At 44.1% G+C, this 16024-nt stretch overlaps 1 protein-coding gene across 1 annotated transcript in view; it reads right to left on the bottom strand.

Moving 5' to 3' along the window:
• Window positions 1-14059, bottom strand: part of Btbd9 (BTB domain containing 9) — a 367740-nt gene extending 353681 nt beyond the window's left edge. Inside the window, exon 1 of the mRNA XM_051153392.1 lies at window positions 13938-14059. The gene's annotated coding sequence lies outside the window, so the exon portion shown is untranslated. The remainder of the gene's footprint in view (window positions 1-13937) is intronic.
• Between the last annotated feature and the right edge of the window lie 1965 nt (window positions 14060-16024).

Genomic DNA, 16024 nt, shown 5'->3' with positions numbered 1-16024 from the left:
ACTCCCTTTACCCCACACACAGGCAAGGCTATTTCTCATTGCTATCTGACAAGTAGTATTTTCACCAGAACAAGTACACCAATTACCAAAATGGGAAGATGCTCTGATGGTGACACTTTGAATGCAGGTGACAAGATACCTAGTCATGGTGGTGGCTGATAAAGTGAGGGGCTGATGAGCTAAGTCAGGGGTTTAAGTAAGACTAGTACGGCATATTTTCTCATAATCAAAATTAGCTTATTTGGTAAACCTGTAAAAACCTGTAGTTTAAAAATAAAAGACAAAAAACAACAAAAACCCTCCTGGGATGCTCTCAGTCCTGATATGACTTGATGAGTCCATGAGGTGGGGGAAGGGAAGGGAGGGTTCCCCTCTTCTGAGAAACAGAGGAGAGAAGTGTGAAAGAGGGAGGGAGGGTGGGAATGGGAGGTGAGGAAGGATGGGGCTATGACCGGACATAAAGTGAGTGAATAAATAAATAAATCTACTCTGGTATGGTAACCTACAGACATTTAATGTACTGATATGGAAAACCTCCAAGATGCAATAGGATAGAGAAGTGATGTAAATGCTTAAAAACAGGAAGCGGGTGAAACAGGAGGATTCCATCATCCTCCGTTATATAATGGATCTGAGACCAGCCTGAGACACCTAAGATACTGACTCAGAAACAAACAAACAAACAAACAAAAAAACAACCTAGGACTTCTGAGAATGATATACTAGTAGCTGCCTTCGTGTGAGCTGGAGAAAGAGAGAGAGAATAAAGAACTTATCCTGAAGAGAGGGACAAAGGGAAGCTTTAGAGGTCCACACATAAAGCGAAAGGATTCTGGGAAAGGTAAAAACAAAGCTGTGAAGAGAAGAGCACAGCCTTTTGTGCACAGCCACAGCTACACAGACTTTTCCAAAAGGGTAAGCCACACCAACAAAGTTGGGTGGTCCTACCCTCAGAACAAGCCCGCAGCTCACAGCAAGCCTCAAATCCAGCTGCAGGTGTTAGTGAGACAAGGATTCCACTCACAAGTCACAGCAAGGAGAAATCCCATCTGTCCCTTAGAGGGCCACAGCCAGGCACCAACTTGAGAGAAACTGAACCACCCAGAACACCCAAAACAGAGATCTCACCCTGCAGAGCCTCAGTTTGTCTTGTCTTAGCCCCTGGGTGAGGACCCCAGAGAAGCAGCTGGGAAAAGTCAGAGAGCCAAAGAGTGAAGGTGGCAGGAAACTCTTGCGCAAGGCAGGAAGTGCACAGGAAGAGACAGAACCAACCACGATGACCTGGAATAGAGCCCAGCAACTGAGAATTACCCTTAAGTTTGATAGCTCTGAGCCTAAGGCCAAAGGATGGATCATATCCAGGGCAAGAGTAAGGAAAATATGAGACAGACCTAGACTATCTTAACCAGAAAATAAAGAGGGCATCTAAGAGTCATGGGAACAAGGCAGAAAGACACAGCACTAGCTTCAAAAGATTCCCATCAGTCACATCTGGAATAATTTTTTAAAATAAAAGATAGTAAAGAATGATGATTCATTTTAAAATATAAGAATCTCAGCACAAATTCATAGAGGTAGTAACTAATAAGATAATAAGAAAACCAGCTAATAACTGCAAAAGGAATGAGGAAACTAGTAAATCTTAATTTGGCAAAAAACCTTGTCAACAACTATTCCAAAAGAGTTATCAAAGGATGCTGAATGTAGGGGAAAGTTTGACCAGTAACACCTCTCCTCAGAGACACCAGCTACAGGGGAAGAGACGCACAGCCTCACTGTGGAGGGCCAGCAGGCCCATCTGAGCTAACTGTGCGAAGCTAACGTGTGCAAGAGGACAAAGAACATCTCAAAAGGAAGCACTTTAGAACACTGTGGTGTTCCTGCCAAAAGACCTAGGCGGGCCAGCCTAAACAATGAGTGACCAAAGGTAACCTGTCAAAAGGAAAGAACAAAGAACATCGCAAAAGGAAGCACTGCTGTTCCTGCCAAAAGACCTAACCAGGCCAGCCTAAAGACACCGCACCAGAGTAAAATATATTCACACATGTATAGAATGTCATCATGAAACTTGATGTTTTGTACAATTAAAATATGCTAATTAAAAACAGAAAGAAAAGAGAAAAATGTGGAAGCATTGTGAAGACACAGACTGAGGAATTGGCCCAAATGACCAGTCCAAAAGAACTCAACTGAGTATGTTTTAGTTTTTGTAAGTGGTATTCATGGATGAGCCAAGAGGATCCCTGAAGACAAATAGGTAAGGCATGCCATTAGAGAGGCTGAAGAAACTTCGTAGGTCAATGACATTACCTAGAATGTTCTAGTTTAGTTGTTTGTTGCTGTGATAAGACACTGGCAAAAAGCAACCTAATGGAGAAAGGACTTATTTCATCTCGTACTTAACAGTCCATCATCAAGCAATGACAGAAGGAACGGCACTGCCCACAGTGGGCTGGCTCCTCATGCATCAAGTAGCCAGACAGACATGCCCACAGGCCAATCCAATTGAGCCAGTTCTTCAACTGAGGTTTGCTCTTCCCAGACATGTCAAGTTCACAGCAAAACTAACTAGGACAAACTGTGCAGCTGTATTTTAAAAGACTAAAACTTGTAAGTGTGCCAGGAGTTGGTGGTGCATGCCTTTAATCACAGAACTTGGAAGGCAGACTGAAATCACAGAAGCATGGATGTATAAGTTCAAGACCCCCACCTCCCTAGACTGCACAGTGAGACCCTGTCATTCTTGCCTCTTTCTCCTCCATAAAAAGAGCACATAAAATGAGAGTGTTCTGGGTGTATTACTGGTAATGCTAGCATAACAGAAGTTTTCCTATCCACAAGTCTGCCAGTTACAGAAAGCTGCTTTAATTTTATAATGCTTCAATAACCATTTCTCCCATAATGTAAACACACAAGTCAGAAAAATGACTGCATGTGTCTAACAGAGACAATTTTAGCTGATGAAATGCCTTCCTGTGGGAAAAGATACTATGATTCCTTAAAACTTGTCTACTTTACAAGGATGTCCATGCACTCAGGAGGCAGAGGCAGGCGGATTGTTGTGAGTTTGAGGCCAGCCTGGTCTACAAAGCGAGTCCAGGACAGCCAAGGCTACACAGAGAGACTCTGTCTCGAAAACAACAACAACAACAACAAAAACAAAGATGTCCACAAATTCTTTGATTGCTCCTTCCAAAAATAGGTAGAGCCTAACTATTCTCTTAAGCATGAGCTGCACTTAGCGATTCAGCTGTAACAACTGAAACAAAACAGAAAAACACTGATGTTCACAATAGGGCATGCAGATGTTTGGGTTCTTCCATCCTCCTTCATCACTAGCTCTGAGTGAAGCCCAGTGACATTGGAGGCCCCTCAAGCAGCCCCCAGTGAAAGATGTAAGGCCTCTGGCAATCAGACATCTGAGTATACCATCTTGCCAACAGACCCTCCCAGCCTATCAGCACCTTTGGACGAAGCCCACAGTACTTCAAAAGCCAAACTGAAATTCACTGGGCTCTCTTGACCCAGAATGCCTGGCTAGGCTACTTCTGAGTTCCTGACACACAGTAACGGTGAGAAAAAAAAGAGTACTGTTTGAAACAACTAAATTATAGGTTGCTTTATTAGACTGCAAAAGATTACTGGTATGGTATTTAGTAGCTAGTCCATTTGCAGAAATTTAATTTTTGTATAAATATTTACTGTGAAGTTAGATGAAACTGACTTTTATAAAAATAATTACAGTCTGTATTTCCAGGAATGTAGAAAATAGGATGAATAAGAGTGACTCAGTCAAAATGTCAGGAATGAACCAAATCAAAATAACTAAATTATACCATAAATAGAATGCATTTATTTTGTGGAAAGACAAAAATAAACATTTCAATGGAAGGATAAGTGATGTAGACAGCAGAAATTAGCTACTAAATCTTAAGTATTGCAGTGTTTGGGATAAGATGTCAAGGGTGTCTTGGTTACTTTTCTATGGCTGTGAATGTCGCGGACCATTTTAGTTGGGTATCAGTTTTTGGGTTGGGGATTTTTGAAGTGTTGGTGGACAAAGATAAGCGAGTGACAAACAGAAAACAAACGTAGAGGTGTTGTTTGATTTTGAGTATATTTTGGAGACCAGTAAGTCAGATTTATATACACATTTTAAAATGGGGGTGTTTACACGTGGTTACATTATTTTTCCATACAATTTAAAAATACAGGATGTAGAGCAATTATGTTGTCATTAATCTTGAACAACCATTTATAAGTCATTAGACTGGTATCAGTGCATGTATTTTCTTTATCAAAGGTCAATGTTTTTTCATTATGTCAAACATCTGTGAGTCAAGACAGTTTTGTTTTTTTGTTTGTTTGTTTGTTTTTTGTTCATTTGTCACTATCTGGAGTCATACTCAAAGCTTTTTTTTGTAAGTCATAATATAAACTACTTATTGGTGACTAATTCTAGCCACGTTTACATTAACAAGTGGAATGGAACTTAGTGGTAAGCTTGACTGAATGACCCTTGGCTGTAGTTTTAAGTCAAGGGTCGCCTAGCAGCATAGTTACATCTGAAAAGTTTTCTGATAAGGAAATAAAAAACAAAGCTGGGAAAAGAAAACATTTAGAAGAACAGTCAGGATGTTTCCAAACAATGAGTGAGAAGAGAAAACTGTATTTAGTTTACTCTTGGCAAGAACGTCAGACCCTGTTTAGGAAACTCCCTCTTGGTAGGGGTTGTCTGTTTTGCAGTAACGTTCGTTACACAGACTCCACTGGAGGGGTCGTGAGATATGAAGAGACCGGGCAACATATAAAAGAAAGAGCTTATTGGAGGCTCACAGCTTCAGATGGTGAGTCCATAACCATCACGACAGGAAGCATAGCATGTGCTGGAGCAGCTCACATGTAATCCACCGCAGATTAGGAGGCAGAGAGAGTACTAACTAGTGATGAAGTGTGCGCATTTCCTCCAAAAGGCTACACCTCCTGTACCTTCCCAAATGGTTCCACCAAATGAGGACCAAGCACTTAAATCTATGAGCCTACGGGTGGCCATACTCACTCAAACCACCACGAAGGTTTGTTGGGCTTTTTTCTTTTTTTAAAGTTCTTAATTTACTTCAAATGTTATTGGTGAGATTGAAAAACTGCAGTTCTTTCTCTAGAACATGTTGTGCCTGTATATAAAGAAAACCAAATATTTACGTAAAATATATTATCAAAAAATAGCACCTGTGGGCTGGGTGCGGCAGTGCACACCTTTAGTCTTAGTACTCAGGAGGCAGAAGCAGGTGGATCTTTGTGAGTTTGAGGCCAGCCTGGTCTACAGGGAAAGTTTCAGGACAGCAAGGGCACAGAGAAACCTTGTTTCAAAAAATAAAGAAAGAAAGAAAAGAAAAAAAGGACTCGTTCATAGGATAATCCACATTATGGCCTTTAACTGTCAGTCTCCTTTCCTCTCTAAACTTAAATATGCTACCAAACTATCGTCAAGCATTTAAGTATTTACTAAGATTCTGAGGTTCTAGCAATTTTTGCTTAATCTGCAGAAGTGTGTGTGTGTGTGTGTGTGTGTGTGTGTGTGTGTGTGTATGTGTGTGTCCATCCATCAGGACATTCACATGCTAGGACCCCATGTTGAAACCAGGAGTCGACATTAACTAGAAAAGGCATTAGTACTAAGAGTCCAAAGCTAGGGCACAACACCATCTCAGGGGCTACATGCCACAGACAAGTTGCTCGATTCTGGAACTCACTTAGCTCATTAGTACAACTGGGATGATTGTCAGGGGTTCAAGATCATTATAAGAATTGAAGAACACATAGAAAAGGCCTCACACAATACTGCCACTCACTACCTGGGTCCTCGTTGTTAATGGCCCTTGTGCTGGTCAGCTTTCTATCACTGTGACAAAGGTTGCGAAGATGAAAGGAGCAAAGGTTCGTTTGCACTCACAGATTTCTGTCTGTGAGCAACTGGTATGCTGCTTTTCAGACTCACACTGAAGCAGTGTGCTGAGGCAGAAAACACACGAGAGAGTTACCTCACAGCGGCTGGGAGGCAGAGATGCAAACAGAGTTGGGGGTGTCCCAAATATCTTCTTCTTCTCTTTTTTCTTTTTTCGGTTTGGTTTGGTTTTTCAAGACAGGGTCTCTCTGTGTAGCCCTGGCTGTTCTGGACTCTCTTTGTAGACCAAGCTGGCCTCAAACTCACAGGGATCCACCTGCCTCTGCCTCCTGAGTGCTGGGATTAAAGGCATGAGCCGCTACCACCACCCAGCAAGCATATTTTATTTATTTTATGTATATAAGTGCTCTATCTACATGTCACCTGCATGTCAGAAGACGCCAGTAGAGGGTATAGATGGTTGTGAGCCACCATATAGTTGCTGAGAATTGAACTCAAGACCTCTGGAAAAGCAGACAGTGCTCTTAACCTCTGAGCCATCTCTCCAGCACCCCCCAAATATCTTCTATAGTGCCCCAATAACTAAGTTCCTTTTGATAGGCCCTAGCTATTAAAAGTTCTGCCATCATACAATAATGCCATTAGCATTAACAGGACTCTGGGGGATATTTAAGATACAAACCGTAACCAGCACTCTTCTTGTATGGATGCTACATCTTGGATTTGGAGTAGCCGCCTAAGGTCCATGCATTAGGGCTTGGTGCCCAGTCTGTGATTAGCAGGGGACAGGAGTGCTACCTTCAGAAGGTGGAGCTTAGTGGGAGGTTTTATGTCATTGGGACTATGCCCTCAAAGGTGAATGTAGAACTCTGGACTCTCTAGTCATGATGTGCTCCCCAATACAAACACACATGACAAGCCTAAAAGTAATGACTTTGCCAATCATGGACAAAAAGCTCCAAAACTGTAAGCCAAAATAAACCTTTTCTCCTTTTGAGTTGGTTTAGTACAGTAAAGGAAAGCTGGCTAACACACTAGGTTATACCTCCCAAGTCATGAACTGGAATGCTTTTGTGTCTCGTATTCAAATGTAGCCCAGGAGGTGAAGATGTCCAGATGTCTAGACTTATGGCTTGTTTTAGATAGACAGACAGACAGACATAGATTGATTGATTGTTTTTCCAGCAAGGTCTCCCGTATCCCAAGCTGGCTTCATATTCATGAACTTCTGAGCCCCCACTTGCCAAATGCTGGGGTTACAAGTGTAGGCAGTTTGTTTGTCATCATGGCCAGTTTATTTAGTATTAGAGATCAAACTCAGGGTTTCATGCTTGCTAGGCAATCATTAGACCCTACTATCACGGACTAGATCTTAAAGGTCCTCCAGAGGCTTCTTCACCTGAGCTTCATCTCCAGTCCCAGTCTTGTTATTGTTCTGAAAGATTGCAATGGCTTATGAATTGAAATCAAAACTGAACACTTACCCACTTAACAAGCACCAGTCCCCAACCTGCAATCAATATTTACCCAGCCTTAACATATTCCTTGTGCCACCTAATTTCTTTCTCTAATTGCACTCTCTCTTCTACTAAATTACAAATTGGATTGCAAAGAAAAAAAGTTAAACATGTCTGTACTCTTCATGGCCCCTTGCATACAAAAAGCCAATAAATTTAACTTGAAGTATAATCTGAACATTTTAAAAATCAGGAATCTTGGACTGGAGAGATGGCTCGGCGGTTAAGAGCACTGGCTGCTCATCCAAAGGTCCCGGGTTCAATTCCCAGCAGCCACATGGTGGCTCACAACCATATATAAAGGAATCTGATGCCCTCTTCTATCTGATGCTCTCTTCTGTCACACAGGCATACATGCAATAGTGCTTACATACATAAACAAATTGTTTTAAATCAGGCCTACTCTCCCATCCCAACAACATATACGCGCATACACTCATCCTGCCTATTTACAGTCTACAGTGCCCAGAACAATGATCATTTCTTCCTAACACTTCACATACAATCTGAACGAACAGTAAATAGTTAATATCCTTTTCAACTTCCTATTAGAAAAAAAAATATTAATGTTAGAAACCCTCAGTACATGTGACACAGAGGGCCTAAGTACATCCTCAGCCCTGAGACTCAGGGTCCTCTACATTCAGGATTCTATGGTTAAACTTCCTGCTTCTTTCCTTTGGCTATGCACGTTTTACCAAACCTTCTGTAAACTCTCTAGAAACAAGGAGTATCAGTTTCCCTGACAATATGACTGCACCCTGGAGTCCTGGCACACGTCATTCACACTGACTTTGTGTCCTAGCGTGCTTTCTGTTGCTGTGCTAACACACTGACTAAAACCAACCTGGGGAGGAAAGGATTTATTCGGGTTTACGGCTTATAGTCCACCACTGGAGAGGTCTGGGCAGGAGCAGGAATGGACAGGAAGCAACTGAAGCAGAGACCACAAAGAAGCACTGCTTACCAGCTTGCTCCATAGCTTCTGTAACTTTCTCATGCCACCCAGAACCTCCTGCCCACAGTGGCAACAAGCACAATAGGCCACGGGCCAATTTCGTGGAGGAAATTCCTCAGTTACTTCCAAGTGACTCTATTTTGTGTCAAGTTCACAAAAACAAACAAACAGATTTTACAAACTGAACTGTCACTTTTTTCTAAATGAAAAAAAGGATTGAAGAGAAAGTAACATAAAGCCAACTGCACAAGTTGTATACCAGCTTATGAAAAAAATTCTGAGCCGGGCGTGGTGGAGAACACCTTTAAACCCAGCACTCGGGAGGCAGAGGCAGGCGGATCGCTGTGAGTTCAAGACCAGCCTGGTCTACAGAGTGAGTCCAGGACAGCGCAGGCTACACAGAGAAACCTTGTCTTGGGGGGGGAAATCTGTAGTTATTGTATGTGCGTAAATTAGAAACAGTATTCTTATTTTGATGAGAGAGCACTAGGAAACCCAGTGAGAACAACGTCCAGTCACCCACAGGGACCAGCAGCTTAAAAGGTTCAAACACTGTCACATACCAGCCATCTGGTAGACCCAGGAAAAGGGAAAACTACAAAGGACATTTATGGAACTACTCAGGAAATGAGTCTACAGTTTGGAAACTACTACTTCCCGATTCTTCTCCAAACAATTCTAACATCTTCCTTTATGTCCACGCTCATCCCTCTCCTACACACACGGTCGACATCAGTTGCTTTCAACTTTGGTTTCAGCATAGCATCACCTGGACACTTGCTCAAGCTGCAAAATGTTAAGCCCAGTTTAGACTTATTGAGTCTGAAACTTACAAGGAAAGGGCCTGGATTTCTGTGTTTCACCAACGCCTCCATGTACTTCTGATGCATGGGAACAGATGTGGTTTTAAGGTTCTCCAGATAGCATGGCCTGGAAACTTAGTCCTAGGTGCAAATGTGTTGAGACAGAGCACTGGTGAGGTAATAAGGCATGAGGCCTCTCTTGCTGCTGCAGGAGTGGGTTCCTATCAAAGGAGAGGGGACTGGCAGACAACACCTCTCATCACATGCCAGCACCTGATCTTGTACATCTCAACTTCAGGAAGTCTGAGGAAACAAATTTCTGTTGTTCATAAACCCTGTAGTCTCTAGTATTTTCTCAGAGAAACAGAAAACAGATTGAGAGCTAATCTAGTGAAGAAATGACCTGAGTTGAAATGATGATTTACCTGTTACTTTCCCCAAGTTCTATTTTTTATCTTTTGTAACTCCCTCTCTCTGATTTCTTTCTATGTAGCTCCCATCTACTTCTACATCTTTTACTATTACTGTAGTAACAGCTGCCATTTGTTCAATGTTTGTATGTGAGGCATGTGCCAACATCACTAAGGACAAACTGCATTACTCACTCTTCACAATAATTCTTTAATTCCAACAAAAAGCTGAAGATTTTCGAACTACCTACCTAGCAAATCTGTCCAGTGAACTCCCCAAAGCTCCTTAAAGTTAATGTAGCCCCACTGCGTGTTCCAGTGCTCTGAGCTGTAAACCATCCCTCCTTTCTTTTCTACGTTAATGGCATCATAATCACCCACTTGCTCACAGTGGATTATCGTCTTGAATGATTCTCCCTCCCTCTACGTTCTTTAACTTTTAACAACTAAAACGTTCCTGACCTTTATCCTCCCATTTCCTCTCCTGAGATGCCAGCGCACCTCTGCCTCTCTGCTCTAAAGCAACCAGTGTGGTTGGTTCCTGGCAATGTACTTCATCTACTTTCTTTAAGCTTTCCATTGCCAAGCAAATGGACTGTGGGTCTAGACCTTGTAGAATAGAGTAGGCCAGATGTGCTGGCCCAACCTCTTTAATCCCAACTCTCAAGAGGCAGAGGCAGGTAGATCTCTGTGAGTTCCAGGCCAGCCTGGTCTACATAACAAGTTTCAAAACAACCAGGGCTAGAGAGAGAGAGAGACCCTGTCTAAATATAGAGAGAGACCCTGTCTAAGAAAGAAATAAAGAACAGACTGGGATAGAAGATCCCTTAGATCCCTTCATAAGTCGGCTCCAATATGTCTATCCTACGTCTACTGCCACACATCAAGCTGGTAAGAAACAACTCAAGACATTTCCAAAAGGACATTCAATTTTACCTTCAGCAAAGACTATCTCCCTTCCCCTTCCTCTTTACATACAGCAAAAATCTATTTAACCTTTGGGGCTAAGGTCTACCCTCATCTCTCCTAATCTGTTGCCATCAATGTTTTCCCAAATGTACTCAACTTCTCTAGTATTTTAATTTTCGAAGTGATTAACTTATCACAACATACAACCACTGGTGGCTTATGATCTTTTATGAACACTTGTATGTCAAAGGGATTACAGCATCTCATTCATCCATGCCCTTTCAGCACCCGATGGAATGAACAGCCACTCATAGCTAGCACTTCATAAATATTTGCTGAGCTGTTAAATAATGCAACATTTGCCGAGTAACTCTATACATCTCAGTAATTCAACCTCAGGCTTACAAACCATTCTAGAGAATTTTGTCTTTGCAGGGGGTGGGAGGAACAAAAGGGAGACAAAATCTCAAGTATCCCTGGCCAACTTCAAAATCACTGTTGCAGAGAATGCTGCTGAGCCCCTGAGCCTCTTGCCTTTACTTTCCAAGTGCTAAGATTACATGGGTCACTATAGAGAGCTCAGGAATGTTATAATAACAAAAGGTTATCGATGATTTAATATTCTCCAACAGTGTCTAATTACTGTCACATCTTTTCATCAATGTTTCTGAGTGTCTTTCTTCAGATAAGCCTTCCTTTCCAGCTAACATTATTTGTATTTTTGTCACAGGACATTATTTGTATTTTTGTCACAGGATCAGCAGTTACAGCTTGGCAGGGCACTGCGACAGATAATCACAATGGAAACTGTGTCACTGAGTATGGTTAGATGGCAACTTTGGTTACATCATTTCTGTAAATGTCCAGAACAGCTGCCTAAGCCCATTAGGTAGATTTTGGAGGCCCACCATGCAATACTGGTGACCTAAGATAAATGCACAGGAATGAGGCATTTATTCCAATTACTAAATGAAATCAAAGGATACAGAAACATGATCCTGGCTCAACCACATATCCTCTCAGTAAAAACAGCAAACATTTATTTTTAGGCAGGGCATGGTAGTCCTAATCTGTAATCCTAGTATTCAGGAGGCAGAGTCAGGAGTTCACACTAAGTCTGAGGTTGGCATGGTCTACATAACAAGTTCTAGGCCAGCAAGGGATAGATGGTTAAAAAAAACTATCTCAAGAAACATACATGTTTTAAAAGAGTAATACTTGGTATTACAAGTATAAGTTACTCCTGTCTAAGACTATTCTGATTAGCACCACGCCGTGCCACCCTGCAACCCGACTGGGTTCCAGCTTGATTTTTTGGTGTTGCTGTGATAAAACACTGATTAGAACCACCTCGGGGGAGGGCTTGCTTTGCTTACTTGTCCATCATTATGGAAGGGAAAGGCAAGAACCTGGAGGCAGAAGCCAGATGTTGTTTCCTGGCTTGCCTTCTCCTACAACCCAGAACCACCTGCCAGGGGTGGCTCTGCAGAGGCATGGGTAGGCTCTCCTACATTGATTACCAATTAAGAACCTCCCCCAGACTCAGCACAGACCAATCTGAGGGAAGCTATTGTCAAGAGAGGCTCCCTCTCCCCAGCGACTCTAGTTTGTGTCACAGTGACAAAAACTAACCAGCTCAGTGTCTACCCTATTATTATGGGAGGTCTGTAACTCCTTTCCTTCCACCCTATTAAATTTTCTCTCTCCCCTATCTCTGTATAAGAAACTTTTTTCTGCTCCAGTCACACAAGTCTCCTCAAAATATCCCTCCACCATCCAAAGACCAAATTCACCTTAACTTTTCACCACAGAATTTAACTCATTCCTTATTCCAAATCCATACTTCTTTTATAGGCCAGTCCTGTCTCTGCTCTCCTGTCTAAATTTCTCCTGTGCTGTAGCTCCACCTAACACTACTACACCATTTAGTTCCATGATTCTTTTACATATACAATGCTTTCAATTCCTGACTAGACTGCTCATTCTTAAAAGAAAAAGGCCTGGTCACCCACCTCAATTGTGACCCCATAATCCTCCTCTCACTAATTTAGCACAACTCTGGAAGGAGGGAGGCAGCTGCATTAAATATGAGAAGGACAAAACTAAATGCTCCTCAATACTGCTAAACCAAGTATGCACAGTACGATGCTGCATCTACTGTCTGCTCTGTAGCATGCTGTTTTCTAGGAGATGTGAGCAAAAATGGAAAACAGGTGACTAGTGCCAAAAGCTCAAGAAAGAACAGTGGATCATGAGTATCTGGTCTTATATCACACGCTTTATGGATTCCAAGACGTGGGAACTTCAGGTGCCATACTTCCCTGAGCTCTGTTATAAAACTGAATCTCTGGGTTGCAGATTCTGGGTATAAACTCTGAAGTTACGACCCTCGGTTTTTATGCGTGAGTAAATGTCAGCGCTCCCTACCTTGTTACTGGTTTTAGGCATTGCCTTTAATAGGTAATGGGGGAAAAAAAGATTTCTTCCGTTTGTCTCCATTACTCCTCCTTCCTCAAGGATGGTTAGAACCACCGCCACCCACCCGACCCACTGGAGTCCGGCACACTATGACAGTACTGGCTGGTGGCTAGCTGCACACATGGAACACAATCTATATATCCACCCGACCAATAAAAGCCCACAACTGCTTCTAGGAAAAACAAACATAAAACGCAGGTCGGCCCTACCCTTGAGGCCCATGCAATGGCCAAAGCACATCACAGTTCTGGGACACAAATGCAAGAACAGATTTGAGTCCGTAAGGAAGTAACAATACAGGACGACTATGGTCCCTTGGCTTTAAAATGTGTACCTACACCGGGTAACAACAACAACAAAAAATGTCAGAGAGGCACATGGACATACACGTGAGGCTAGAAGGTCCAGGCAACAGGTTAGCCAACCGGCATCTACACTGACAGGTCGCCTTCCCCAGGTCGTGGGTGTGCCCACCGCTCACGCAGGCGGAGGTTCATAACTCTCTCCATAACAACCGGCTCCTATTCCCTACTCCTACTCCCGGCAGGGTAGAGGCAGGGTAGAACCGGCGAAGTCCTTCGCCGTTAACACAAAACTTTGTGAACCCCAACCCCTAGAGTCCCCGGTTCCGCGTTTGTCAGGCTTGCACTGTCGCGTCTCAGTCTCAGGAGCGAGCTGCTGAGGAACGCGGATTTCTCCCGCTTTGAATTCCTCGGTGGAAGGAAAAGGGGCAGCGTCACCATGGGATCCAGTCTCTTGTCCCTCAGCACCCCTCTCCAGAGCCCCAGGCCCCGGAACTGACCCTCTTCAGCCCCCGTCCCCGCCCCCGGAACCAGCGGCCGAGGGGCGTGGAGCGGCGCGCGCGGGTACGGCAGGGGGGCGCGCGTGTCCGCGCCCCGGGCCCGCGCAGCAGGTGTGGCCAGGCCCCACCTCCCCCGAGCGGTCCCGGCGACTCACCCCGACGATGTTCCTCAGCGACCTAGCCGCCGCCACGCACGTCTCTTCCGCCTGCAGCGAGCCCGCCTCGTGGTCACCGCCCCCTCGACCGCCGCCGTCGCCGCCTTCCTCGCCGCCGCCGTCGCGGCGCGCGCCCGCCTTCACGCACACCGCCGTGGCCGCGCACGCGCTCTGCGCGCTGACGTCACCTAGCAACGGATCAACCCTGGGCCGGTAGGACCCAGGATTTCGCCCCAGGTCTCCTCCGGCGGGGTCTTACGGCGTGTCTCCACGGGTCGGAGTCACTGCCCCTCCTGAACTGGGCCCTCAATGTGTGGCCGCCTGACCGGCACCTGGTTCAGGATAAGTTACGTCATCATACGTCACTGAATAGCGTCATCGGCGCGTCACTGCGGACGGGGAAGAGCCGGAGCGCCAGTTGGGAAAAGCCTCAGCCATCTACAGTTAGTCGCTTGCCTAATAGCCAGTCAGCTAGCTGCGAGAAAGTTGTACAAGGAGAAAGAATGAGCCAAGTGAGTCATTAACAGCATTAAGGTGCTATGAACGCCAGGCCAGGCATCCCATAACTCAGTTTCCTCATTCTATAAGTGGGACGCCTAATACTCGTCCTGGCTGCACTAGAAAGGTGTCAACTAAAGACGAAATAATGCGTGCGAGGCTGCCGGGGAACTCGATCTCATTCGAACTCCTAATTTCACGATCCTGGCAGAAGCCCGGACATAACTACTCACCATTCCACCTTCCAGGACTACCAAATGTAAAATATAAAGCCCGTTAGACTTCATCCTTCACATAAGAAAAAAACGCTAGAACAAGAAAAGCAGGGACCTTGGATTTTTAAGCTTGGAAATTGGGTTGCAAGTCTGATACTGCCTGAAACTGGAGGATCGTCTGTCTCCCTTGGAAGTTAAGTATTTATCTGGGTGCGAGGGTTTGAAGATGGAAGACTTAATTCCAAGCAAAGACGTCTTAAATAGGAAGTGAAAATGAACAGAAACAGCAAGAGCTGAGCCAGGGAAGCCCATTTGAGGCCATTGTGCTCTGGAGAATCGATCAGGACCACAACCAAGGCGCTGGCAGTTCTGAGTGGGAGATAAGTAGGCCAGGTTTCTAGTTTGGTTGCTGAGGTAGGTGGAAGTAACATTTAGCAAGATGGAAAGAGCGCTGCTTTTGTGTCCGCAGGTGTGTAAGTTACTAAACCGTAAAGGCATTCCTGACCGATGACTATGGTAGAACAGTGAGTTTGGATGTGGCTGTGTTGCTTGGGGAAATACTCTCCACTCACACCTTCCATTTGGAATGATACTCATTAATTTAATAGTTGTAGCATTGACTTTTCCTTGGAAAATTGACTTCTGGGTTGGTAAATTTAAAAAAAAAAAAAAGAAAGAAAGAAACTGGACAGCCAAGGCTACACAGAGAAACCATATCTCGAAAAAAAAGAAAAAAGAAAGAGGATGGAGGAAGTCTTGTAAGAAACTGTTAGGGCCTGACGGGAAGGTGCCCAGTCCAGGGCTACAAAGCAAGCCCTAGAATTTAACATTAGGAAGTGGCCCACAGCTAATTCCCAATCCCAACTTTGCTAGTGGTGGTTTACAGGGGGAAGAAAAAATGTTCCCCATCGCCACAATCTGTTAAAACCCTCTGTAACATGACAGAAGGGAGTTTGCAGACATGGTTCAGTTAAGGATATGAGGAGAATTGCCCTGAGCTGACCTGCTGGGCTGGGGACAAGAACGTCAGACTCAGAAAAAAGCATATGAGAGAAGCCAAGGTCACAGCTTTGAAGATACTGTCCAGTTAGCCTTGAAAAGAACAGAAGAGTGCTGGCAGCTTCTAGACGCTGGGAATGGCAAGCAGCTGGATTCTTGAATTTAGGGCTTGAGCTCTAGAACTGTAAAGAGAATTGTTACAGTCGCTACCCTGTGACACAAGTCATTAGAAACTACTACCGTCAGTAACAAAGATGACGGTTTCTATCTGGGGAGAAAGGAGGACAGTGTAACTAACAGGCTGCCTCACAGACTCAGCACTGTGACTGTGGTCTGGAGGAGGGCCCCTCCACATTTAGAGGAAAATGTCAAATA

Source organism: Acomys russatus, chromosome 11, assembly GCF_903995435.1.
Source record: "Acomys russatus chromosome 11, mAcoRus1.1, whole genome shotgun sequence".
NCBI lineage: Eukaryota > Metazoa > Chordata > Mammalia > Rodentia > Muridae > Acomys > Acomys russatus.
Note: the sequence above shows the minus strand (reverse complement) of the source record. Positions and strands in the feature narration are given on the sequence as shown.